General features: G+C 40.7%; 1 protein-coding gene across 1 annotated transcript in view; it reads right to left on the bottom strand.

The window, feature by feature from the left end:
* Positions 1 to 1066, bottom strand: part of LOC135485472 (uncharacterized) — a 30713-nt gene extending 29647 nt beyond the window's left edge. The window contains exon 1 of the mRNA XM_064767536.1: positions 705 to 1066. The gene's annotated coding sequence lies outside the window, so the exon portion shown is untranslated. The remainder of the gene's footprint in view (positions 1 to 704) is intronic.
* Positions 1067 to 12361: the final 11295 nt, after the last annotated feature.

The following is a 12361-nucleotide window of genomic DNA, read 5'->3' as shown; positions in this document are numbered from 1 at the left end:
CTGAAAAACGAACACAAAACTGGTCAACAAACGGTCATCGATTTAAGTGCACCATGCTGAATGTACTAAAAGCGAACTTAAATTTAAGAGGTTGCATCCCGCTTATAGCGTTCCAATTAAAAATATTCTGTAACCTTGTTTATTGCAACTTATTCCATCCCCGTGTGCGCGCAACCCTCATTACAGGCAGCAGTTTTTACACTGCTGTTACAAAGCCATATTTCACCAACAGCAGCCCGTCACAGGTGCCCGACGTAAGAATGGCGCAAACATTACGCGTACCTCACATAATACATATAGCATAACCTTGAATATCGCGGCCATTGCCAATATCGATCTCACACACGGTGTTATATAAACAGTAATGTACATGGTCGGGTGTATGTTCCAGAGAACTGCCAGTCTTAACATGCAAGCTAGAAAAAGCAAGAAACATGGTGGCTGGCAACGATATGGACATGTTGCTCCGAAAGCTACAGGTGAATTTGTAAAAACCCTTACCTCACATCATACCAAGAAGGCATGATCCAAAGGATATGCCGAATAATCCGTGTGAAGTTATAAAATTTGAGTAAAAACTGAATTTAAGTTAAATGTGGAAAGTGTGGGAATCCGCTGTGAAAAAAACAAACCGCTTCTCTCAAAGACGGAGCCCGTACGAATGACTGGAATGCTACTCAGGATTGAAAGAAATTGTGTTGTACCTGTAGTGTGACCGAGGCTCCGTATCAAGTGCAGCCAAACCCTGATTTCGGGGTATCCTACCAGTGACTTATCCCCCTCGTCGACATTTCCCTTCTGAAGATAGCCTTAACTGAACTAATGACCTTGCATGACGCCAACACCGCAATTTGCAAATCACGTAATCCCGAATTAGCTAACCAATCCCGAACTATCATCGGAAAGAATCGTGACACAGGCCCTGTTTGTAACGAGCGTTCCTATTGGTTGGTTGAGATGTGTAGTCAATGGGGTTACGTAAGGGTGAAATTGTTATAGAAAAAAAGGCCAGAAGGTGAAAGCCTCGATATGATATCTGTAATGACAGACATGGAATGACCCAGTGCTGCTTTTCCGATATCAGAATTGCGCAACTCCACGGAATCTGTCCATAACTCACACGCAAGCAGTCTGTCCACGATCAATATCCAAACTAAGGTAACATGCGTATTGCCAGGAAAGTAAATTGAAGAGCTTCTATTGATTGGTAGCCATCCTAGTTGCGCGCGCATCTATATTTCCCCGAGTGTTTTGAGATGTGTTGGCATGCTCTCCCCGGTTAGGATTGGCATTCCGGCATTATTATCCTGTTGCACATGCGTCGAACTCATTCAATGTCCACGGCGGTCTGAATTATTCAGATCGTTGTAGCCTAGATTTTCAGTTTGGGGTCAAATATTCTTTCTACTTCACTCTCATCAAATACAATGATGTGGTATTGTGAGTGAGTTTTATCTTTTGTGGGTTATGATGTCTTGAATTTGGCTCCGGATCTTGTTCCATTTCTTTAGTGCTGAGCCGTAAACTAATGGTCAGTGCTGTATGACCAGGGTATGATGCATTTAAAGGTACATTAATTTAAAGGCAGAGACGTTGGCTTGGGGTTAACTGGGTGCGTGTTGCCAGGAAAATGCATAGGCTTCTATTTAGAGCTTAAAAAATTCAATATTTTGGGGAAGCAGCCACAGGCCCCCCTCCGGAAATAAAAAATAGTCTTCACCAAAATGTGAAAAATGCAAATATAAACTCTTCACCACTGGCACCACTTATCTAGACGGCAGCAAGTTAGCAATTGAGTTACTTTAAAACACGTACAACTACATGTAGTTACCTTGCCCTTTAAAGTACTTTTTAAACCGTGCCCTTTGCTTTGAACGATTTTTACTAGAACTTTTAATTTGATGCGTTCGCTTCATGACCTGCTTCGCTCGAAAATTGAATTGGGCGCATTCCAAATGCCAAATCTAGTTTATATCAATGCTTCATACCTCCACCTTTTTGCCGATGTACACTTATTAAATATAACAGAGATTAGATCATCATGATTATATACAAGAAACAATTAATGACGCTGTTCGTATAATACTTGATGTCTAAAAGCGTGGCTATTTTGAAAGGTTCCGAAAGTTGTTTTAAAAAATGGCTGTCACGTAGGCCTACATGTACCTGAAAATGCCTCCGCACGACGTATCCGTATCGACGATTCACGTTCTAGACGCTACACAAATTTCAGAACATCACACATGTTCGATACAGATACCTCATACCGGAGAGATTTTTTGGTTAAGCATAGGTCTCTAATGAAGTAACCATGCATGCACTTACTGCGGCCTCCAACACGTGCACACAGACTCCATCCTCACGGACATCTCCAAATTAATTTCAATAAATTCTGATAATCCGCAGATGAGCTCTTCCCCGTTCAACGTCAAAATGAAAACTGCCTTTGACGTGTTAATAACACATTTCATCGCTTCACTTTTGAGTGCACCTGTTCCGACATTTTAAAAGTTTAGGCATAAAAAGCTATTGCCGCGTGCCATCTGGCAGTGCAGTGCAGGATCTGCTGTTTTGTATGTAAGTTGCATTAAATTAACTTTTATGTCAGGAAAAAAATCTCGAAATGGTTTGCCCTCCACCAGCAAGGTTGCCAGAATCTTACCCGCATTGAACCTTATGCAAAAAAATATACCAGTGCTTGCATCACCTGGAATTGGAGTTGGCAAAAACATCTGAAACCACCCAAAAACCCCGACATATTATTCCTGTTCCTGTTTAATAAGCTATTCTTATAATTTACGTTTTATTCTACGACCGTGAAAATGAAGAAAACATTCATGCCTTTTTTGTCCATGTTTCCGTCAATAGAAATAATTCATGCAAAACTGGTTGAACTTGAGACCATTTATCATCTTCCACAACTAACAACATTCAGAAATTGGTACAACTTGGACCTAATGGATTAGGCATTGTTCCCAAATATTTTACGTCTTCATCTCGATCGATAAATGTTATTTGGAAAGTTACGACATACCGGGTACAGGAAGTGCACTCTTTAGTGTAAATACTTTGAGGGGTTGAGAGATTCATGGCGAAAGATTTTGCATGAATTGCCATTGACGCCATTTGACGAAATAAGTCAACTACACGTGTAAAGGATTAGACGTTTCATGTTCATATTTGCAAGTGTACATGGGGCACAAACCTAAGGAAAATCAATAACTGTGTCATCTCCGACAGAATACATTCTTTTTATGAATATGGAGTGATTGCACTTATTCGTAAAGGTAGAACAGAAATGGCGAGATATTTTTCTCAGCACATCAAGAAAAGTTAAATTCTTTTCTAAAATCTTTTTTAATTAAGGCGCTGAAAAAACCATGCAATATTCTCTCCTTTCTTATCATCGAAATAACGGATTATTCCCAGGCATTATAATAGTGATGATACTTTAGTCCAGGCTGGTTTGCGTGGTCGTCCGATCACTTCAAGTTTGCAGTACTTAGAATTTGAGGACTTGATGGTCACCCATTTTCCGATACCAGGTCAATAAACTCTGCGTAAATTCGCCGTCAGGTGAAATATTTGCGCGCTGAAAGTATATCCAATAGGTAAGTGGTACCTTTATATCAATGCGGTAAGTACATATCATTTCGAAAAATGGCACCATGTTTTGCCACAGATGTTACGTTAAGTACTGTTATGTTTGATGAAAAGTATTAAGCACTTGAATTCTTGCATACATATTAGAGGAGGTCGCGGGTACGATTCGATTGGTGATCAATGATCACACACGGGAAAACCACTAAAACCCACTGCACACCTGCCATGCGACATCATTTGCGCCATGAGTAGATTTAGTCCGAATTTAGCTGCATGCTTTGGCCAGTACATAGGCCTACCTCTTTTAAAGACATGATTGAAATGATAAAAGTACCAAGAAAACAGCCATTTGTGAAATAGTGCTCTCCGGCAATGTGCACACGAACAATGATTTTGTCCGATATGAATCTAAGCAGATGCTCAGAATCATTTCAAATGTATATAAGCACGTTTTCAGTTATACCAGCTACAAATGTTTTGTAAAAAATCCATGAGGTTTTCAATTAGATCAGTTCCAGAATAGCTTTTTCCATAAAGGTGTTCGGAATAGCACTTTCAATTAGGTTTTCCATTACATCAGTTACCGAATAGCTCTTTCCAAAAGGTTTTCAGTTACATCAGAAACAGAATAGCACTTCCCATTACCTTTTCAGTTACATCATTTCCTAATAGCGCGTGAAATAACTAATCGATAGCAGCGACGTCTCTTGAGAAAGAGAGAAATAACTGCTTGAAGCATTGCTTGCTTCCAAAAGCAAGCTTGAACAATGCAAAGCAACAAAGCAGCTGAGGACGCGACAGCAGCTTTCTTCACAAAGGAAAGATGGCGTTTGCGTTTCGTTTACCACTTGCAGCAGCAGCGGCTGCAGTGTGGCTGAGCATCCTTGAAATTCCTCGCATTGCTTGACAGGTTTAGCTACTTATCCCATTTGACCAATTTGAGAAACACTAGAACTCTTCTAATCCACAAATCGACACGAGAAATTTCAGTGACTTCACTAGCATGTTTACTTAAAAGACTCTCCATCTATCTTTATTTCGGCCATTTTATGTTTTTACGTGTTCTATAGTAGTCACGCAATGAATTGTCAATATTTTGTAGTTTTGTCCAACAAAACATATTCAAATTTAATAAACCTAATGAATAGGCAAAGGTTAACTAATTTCCATGGTAACATGGACCTTTGCCACATCCAAGGACACTTATCAGTTAAAAGGAGCACGCAAACTGTACAACGATTGGAAAGTATTTGCAAACGTTAGTCTGACAGGGTAATCGATTTTACTTGTCATCTTGCCAGTAAACTCATGACATTGTTAAACAATGGTTTCATGTATGTTTAACCTTCTGCGGGCATTCAATCAGGGCCAGCAGTATTAGAATAGCAGCATGGCCGTTCAATCAGAAGATGTGTCTCTCATCTAGATGTCGGTTTCATGTATTGCATCAAGCAAAGAACTTCATGATTCAAAATCGCGCAGATCTCTTATCAGAATAGTAAATGTAAACGAATATCGTATTATATATATTTCAAAATGTGACTGTCAGTATTGCAGCTGTAATGACATACATACCAACAGTGCAATTGTCATGAATTTTAAATTTGTTGTCACAAAAATTACATAACTAACATGTGCCTGGACAATAAATGTGAAATCAATTCGACCTGAAAGCTGTTAATCAATCGAATATGTAATGCCACTAGAAATGTTGCAGGGCGTGTGACCCCAACTGCGATCTCGCTATAAATCGCGTTATTAGCACGCAATAAGGCTAATGAAACCATTGATAAATAGCATCTCCGATATTAATTATCGGAAATTAATACGTCAGCACAATAAGATTCACCGATTATTGAGGCGTGCCATCAGGCGTAAGAGCAGCTTCTATTTGTAGAGTCATTACTTAAGAATTGACCCACGTAATATGTCACTGGGTGGGACACAACTGTTACCTACTGGGTGTCAGCAAGGCTATTATCGATAGATTATCCCGTCTCGGTAATCAAAAAAGTCACCACTGATAGGAAATTCCCTTGTCGGTATTTGATTTATTCCTCTGTAGAAGTGCCATGTCACATACACGTAATTGAAAATTCTCAGAGAATCTTATTAAAGACAGTTTAGTTAGAACGTTTTACTTTGTTTTTTACAGCAGGTCTTGTTTTTCTGAAAATTTCTTTTTCCAATATTTAAACCCGTTTATTAAGCCGATTAAAATAGATCAACTGGTAACAGGTTGAATTTGAATAATGATACGACTTCTGACAGCAGGACAATGACAACGATGGTATCTGTTATCATCGCTTTCATAAGGGCTCCAAGTGAGGCTTGATGTGGGACCCTTCCCTCAAGTCATATCAACAAAGGCTTCATTGGTTATTCTGTATTTTACAACGCTGTATTATGAGGTCGTGTTATTCCTTTTAGCGAAGGGACAAAGCGGTAATTCCCGGGGTGTGCCGTAAGAAAAGGAAGACATGGCTATTTTTTGTCTTGGGGTCATCCCTTAATCTGCCCAGTATGATATCCCTTTTAAGGGCCGAAGCATTATCTGCAACATTGCAACCTGCTGCTTTCAACACTTGGATGACAAAGCATTTGAATAAAACATAGTTTAACCGCCGGCTGAAGTGCGCCCTGCCCACCAGACTGACAGTGCCCTCGTGTTTTTGTATAAACAGCGCTAAGAAGCCAAAAGGTTCGCGTTTTGAAGCGCATTGATATTTCCATTTCGTGAAATTGATTAACCGGACGGTATAAGACGAGCAGCGGCGTCACATTGTGAGAAATCTTTATCCATCGGCCTTGAAACTGCTTGCAAGTTGCAGTGTGATAGTCACCAGTGATTACCCTATACGATGCATTTCGTCATAATACACACCTGATGACACGTTTAGTAATAATCCCGTGTTAATGCATACATAATCATAATGACGCATGCATTGGGTAATATTAAATGTACACCGAATAACACAGAACTGAATACCAAATGATACATAAAAATGCACATCTAGTAACACATTTAGTCGTAATGGATACCTGATGACCCATTTAGTAATCATGACGATGAAAATGGACTGCGATTACATTTTTGAGCAAAATAACTCAGCCTAATGATATCTAACATGCAAACGTATGTGCGTGTTGAGTAGTTCTTGCATGTGGTTAAGATCTCCTAAAAGAAGGAACACATTTAAAATAAGACCTCACCTACGTTTAAGCAATCACACTCAGCAAACTCCGAGAATCGTAACTATACTTATCCATGTATATTGAGGAATACAAAGTTCGATATAAGCGTGGAGTAAGCTATAAGTTATGACTTACCATGACATCCCCTCATCATAACCGTTAAAATGCACATCGCTTGATGCCAGCGTTTGATTCACTGACCGTCGTGCTATATGGGTGTTAGCGTCACCTATTTTCATCCGAGGTGCCTTGACATAGTTACGTCATCCACCTTGCGTCCCCCATGGAAATAGCATCACAATTACCTGTCGTGGCGACCGGCTGTGACCTCAGCCAAACCCTTTGCTATAATTATACTTGGGGTCGTGAATTTTCAGAAATTCCGTTGCATTTCATGGCTATCCTATGATGTGGATGTTATGAATTACGTTTAAAAGAATGTGGTTACAAGTGCAATAGATCGGCTACGAGTATTGAAGTATGGTGTATGTTGCCGCATAAACTGAAGGCTGCTTATGATGCTCCGATATTTTGTATTGTCGTCAATTCGAGGAGAGGCCTAGCGGATTCGATACAGCATCTTTAACATGAAGGAGTACCTACATGTACCCTCAAACCATTATCACATGCACTTCTCAATGCTTTCAAGCTTATCCAACAACAGTTCTAAGGAGGAGAAAATGCATATTTTGTCGTAAACATCATGTGTTATTAGAATGAATTCTGTTACCAAGAAAAAAAGCAAATTGGTAGTAAAATAATAAAAGAATGGATTCCACCTAAGAAAGAAGCGTATTTTGTCGTAAAACGATTCCACCTTGGAAAAGAGCGTGTTTTCTTGTAAAATATACCAAAACAATGATTCGCTGGTTAAAGCATTGGAAACATCTATAACAAGTTAACACAACAGATTATGTTGAACATTCGAATTACAAATAAAATTGTTGACAGATTATAGGTACTGCAAGTCTTCGTAAAATATCTAAATTGTGACATATTGCGGACCGGTTAAAAACACGCTAAAGAGTGGAAAGTATTCGAATAACGATATTCATGTGCACCTGTTTGTATGAAGGTCGTTAAGTATTCGAATTACGTGTCGTTAAAATTGTGATGAAAGTATTAAATAATGGAATTACCTTATTTTGTGCCAAAAATACGCAAATTTCATTCATGAAATTAAATCTTTAGTAACGTATTCAAATTAAGATAAGTGTGGCATGTACACATGCAGTACTTCTCTTCAGTTAAGGTATTCGTGAAATATGAATAACGAAATAATACGGTCATTATGACATTCGAAACGATATCTTATACCAGTAGATGCACTTAAATGTTACTTTTCAGTGCAGATCTGCACGAAAAACACGTTTGTTGGACACTTCACGAACGTGTTGTGAAACTTCGAGCTGTAGGGCGGGTAGAAAATGTAGTCTCTTCGTTGTCCATTACCGAAGATAACCTACGAAGTCGTTTCGGCATGTTGGATGATTCCCTTCACCTGTCTACGATACGCCTGGACAAAGACTGCATAACAATGACGGGGGGCCCCCATGACACAACAGGATGGAGCAGGTGATTGCATGTCCATATCTTAATGGGGGTCATAGCCGGGGTTACCGGTGAATTTGATATCGAACAAATATGCGTATGTCGTATATTTATTTGATAGGATTTCGTTTCTTATGACGCAAAGCTATGAAATATTAGATAAAATCCAGAAGTATTAACATGCTCGATCAAGTCAAGTTCGTTCGTTCCATTCGCGCTTTTTCTTAATTATTTTATGAATGTATCTTGCGTTGTTACTTTACATCTTACGGCATGGCCAACTAACGCAAATGCATGCATTTGAATTATTTTAGTAAGGTATCACAAATATCGTAATCGATTACATAGCAATGTATTTGTACTAGGCCTACATAAAGTCTACGTAAATAACGCAAGAGTGACAATATCCGATCGTTATATTAATGTACTCTTCTTGCAATTAAAATTTTTCGAGGCTGATTGATGCAAGGCTTTTAGTAAAACAAATTCAGATCACCAATAAACAAATATTTGAACCGACAGTTCTCAACGTAAAGCGATGGCGACGACCTATCCGTCTACGTAATCGGAATTGGGAATAAGTTTACGTCAATTTCAGAACGATGGATTCAAAGACCAGTATTTTTTCCAACAGGGTTTCCAGGGTTTAATTAGAAATTCTTCGCCATGAAATGTACTGCGAACTCGGCATAAAGCCCCCTATTCCTGAATCCTAATAGCACGTGACGCAATTGAACAATTGGCTTACGCAAGTTCATAAATTCGTCAGAATAAATCACCAGTTAATTCCGGAATAAAGTTGAGAAGTTAGTAAATAAAGACATTGTGATGGTATTTACCTTGAACCTGTGCCATGGCTGATGATGCTGCGGCGAGCGAGGTGAGCAGTCCGAGTGACCACCATCAATAAATCGCAGTCACGTAACACCCTTGTCACGGTTGTGCCATGAATGCAATACGACTTCGAGGCACTGGCCTATATTTGGCCGAATCTTACTTCATCGGTCTTTGTTTAGCAGCATTGTCGCCGAGACAGCTAAATCTAAACCAAGAGGTACTAAAAATATCAAAAGCGTTGCATGACAATTGTGAGGTCAGTGGCGTGGCGTGTACCTTTGACCACAACGCTTGATGCTAATTCCTCAGAGTTAACAATGCTCCTGGTTGAGTTGGTCACCAACGGACCAATAGGCACAGATCACCAAACGGTCGAAAATATTGTTCGGCACTGACTGACAGCTGTTGGACTCGGCGCGCGAGGTTCTCTCACGCTGGCCGAAGAGAGGTCAGTCTGCGGCCGCGGGAACTGTGGCTGCGATTACGAAACAAACGGAAGTAAAGACCGCTTGCAAATACAGGCACACTCAAATGACGGGGTTGACAATGGGAATTGAGTGGTCACCACAGTTGACCACAGCGTCCGGCGTAATAATGCATCAGGTGCGGTCATCTTACCCAAAGTTCGCCAAGAGTTCAATTGTGGTGTGGCGTTGACCGGTCCGCGGCACGTAGCATGACCGAGCGTTGCGTCCCCTGACCAAATATGCCGTAATGTGATGCATTTTGGTGACCTAAGATGATGCGGAGGCTCTCAATCTTGCATCATCACCGCACTTGTTGATGCAGCAGGACGTAACAAGTCACCGAGGACACTGGCCATGGTCAGAGTCTGGACTCTGTTTGGCGGGAGGCGGAAGCCGCTGCATGTGCCGGTTCCGGGAGTCCAAGAATTTTGGTTTACTTTGTCCCAGGAATGATGTTGATTTCAACTTCATGTTTCTTTGTACCTCCAACTCGGATAAACAACGCGCATCAGGTCGCGGCTAGAAGCAACGAACGAATGTCCTAAAGATGTTATCAGTGAATTCTCTCAGAACGACTCCGATGCCTTAATTCTCTCACTGCCACACCCGTTATTTACCGAGTCGAGGTCAACCCTATACTTAACGATTGTAAGATCTACCCAAATTCACACAATTTTTTCTCGTATTTTTCCTTTTCGTGTATTTGTCCTCCTACCTCATCAGCATTGGCATCAAGTCACGCAATACGCTGGGAATTTATGCTACTCCCTTTGCAATAAACAAATGTAACATAACCATGATAATGTTCGCAGATTCTGTTACTTCAATTTGGCTTCAATCATCAGGAAGGAGCCATTAGAAATATACACCATTTGGCTGGATATAACACACGAGAGTAACCTTTACTAACGTGATATAGGAGTTGCGTTGAAGGTGAAAAGTTGAAGTCAGAATAACAACTTTTATACCTATGACATTATCTTTGTAAACAGGTATGGTAGCGATTCTGGTGGACAAAATTACTACAGAGTGGAGCGAAAGTAGAGTTTGGGAGTGTGCAAGGGTATGGAAATCCGTTACCTAGTGTGTAGGCTAAGGGTTTAAAGTCACTCAGAGTCGGGGAAATGTTGGCTTGGTCGCTCGCTTGAAAGACGGTGGAAAAGACACACAACTAAGAAGCTTTATGGTTTTATTAGTGAAGCGGTAGAATGGTCAGATCTTGCAACTAAGGATCATTGTACCAAAGGACCTTTTGCCAAGAAGTTTAAATGTGTACCGCTCACATGTGTGGAAGAACTTGGTTGGTCAGATTGTTCAAGTAGACGAGGCGTTTTTACCTGAAGCACAAACTACCGGTCAGGTGTGTGGTAGAGCTTGGTTGGTCAGGTCGAGACGTTTTGACCTGAAGCACAAAGTACCGACCATATGCGATTCAAATGATGGCAAAGTGGCCTCACCCCTCCTGAATATTTGAGTAAAAGAACATGAAATCATTAAAATCTACTTGCATTGTCGGACAGGAAGTACCAATCGTATCCCATTTAAGGACCGCACTCTAATCGTTTATCATTTCATCAAAAACTGTATTCAGCATCCATCCGTATCACAAGATGACAGGGCAGATCTATTTTGTGATTGTTCTTCCCTACCGATACTTTTACACGCCGTTGAATCTCGAATTGACCACAAAACCATTTGTACAATTTGGTCGGACAAATGACGGTGTCGTAGACTCATTACGCGCGTCATTGCTCCGTGTTAGTTCCGCAGATGGCCGACCAAACCTTGTCGTTACAGAGCTAAGGATCTACCAATAATATGACTGGTCACTCATTAACAGTTGCCAGGCGGTTAGAAAGATAATCCCCAAGCACTGATTTGGTCATTTGAAGCGTTTAGGTTTTTCCAAACTGAGGAGGACAATTAAAGAAACTTCTGGTGAATGGATTTGAGCAAATAGCCAGTGGCTTGACTACGCCAAAGGTTGCGAGGGTCGGAGGCAGAGAGAATGAGCTGTAACCGCACCCTACAGAGGCATGGATTTCAACAGCAGGGCATAAAAGGTTTTTCATACGCTCAAAAACCGTGTCGAAAGATGAAAAAGTCAGGGTAAACTCGGTAAGATTAGGGGAGGTATCGTGCATATTTATGACATATTATATTATCGACATGAATGCATGGAAATTGGGTTAGATTTAAAAAGTGATGTGCAAAACTATTGACCACTGACGCTGAATGATTGGCGAGATCTGGCTACGGTCGATCCATCGAGCATCCTTGCCATACTGGTCGGCAGGTTCACGGCCCGGTTCACTAGACAAGGTCCACCTTCACGATGCACCTGTGTCCTGGCCAAACACGGGATAAAGCAGGTCTTAATGCTACCCTGGGACTCGTGAAAAGGTTTTACATGATGTCTCACATTGATGCCGCATCCGGACATAATCATTGCGTGATTGGAGGGCACAGATGGGTTGGTCATGAGATTTGAATGGGACTTCATAAGTCCATGAATGGCTCAAATCCTAGAAAACCAATTCCCTCTGCGCCGTGACCGCCCTCTTGACCTCACAGTCGCATGGATTACGTAACACGACCGTGGGACCATTGAGTTTAAAAGTCATGGTTTCGAGTTTTCAGGAGCTGGATCTCTAAACGATTACAATCGCGATTTCATTTTGACATGTGTACAATATTTCAGTATACGA

The sequence above is a fragment of the Lineus longissimus genome, chromosome 3 (genome assembly GCF_910592395.1).
Source record: "Lineus longissimus chromosome 3, tnLinLong1.2, whole genome shotgun sequence".
Taxonomy (NCBI): Eukaryota; Metazoa; Nemertea; class Pilidiophora; order Heteronemertea; family Lineidae; genus Lineus; species Lineus longissimus.
This window is presented reverse-complemented; position numbering and strand designations above follow the sequence as displayed.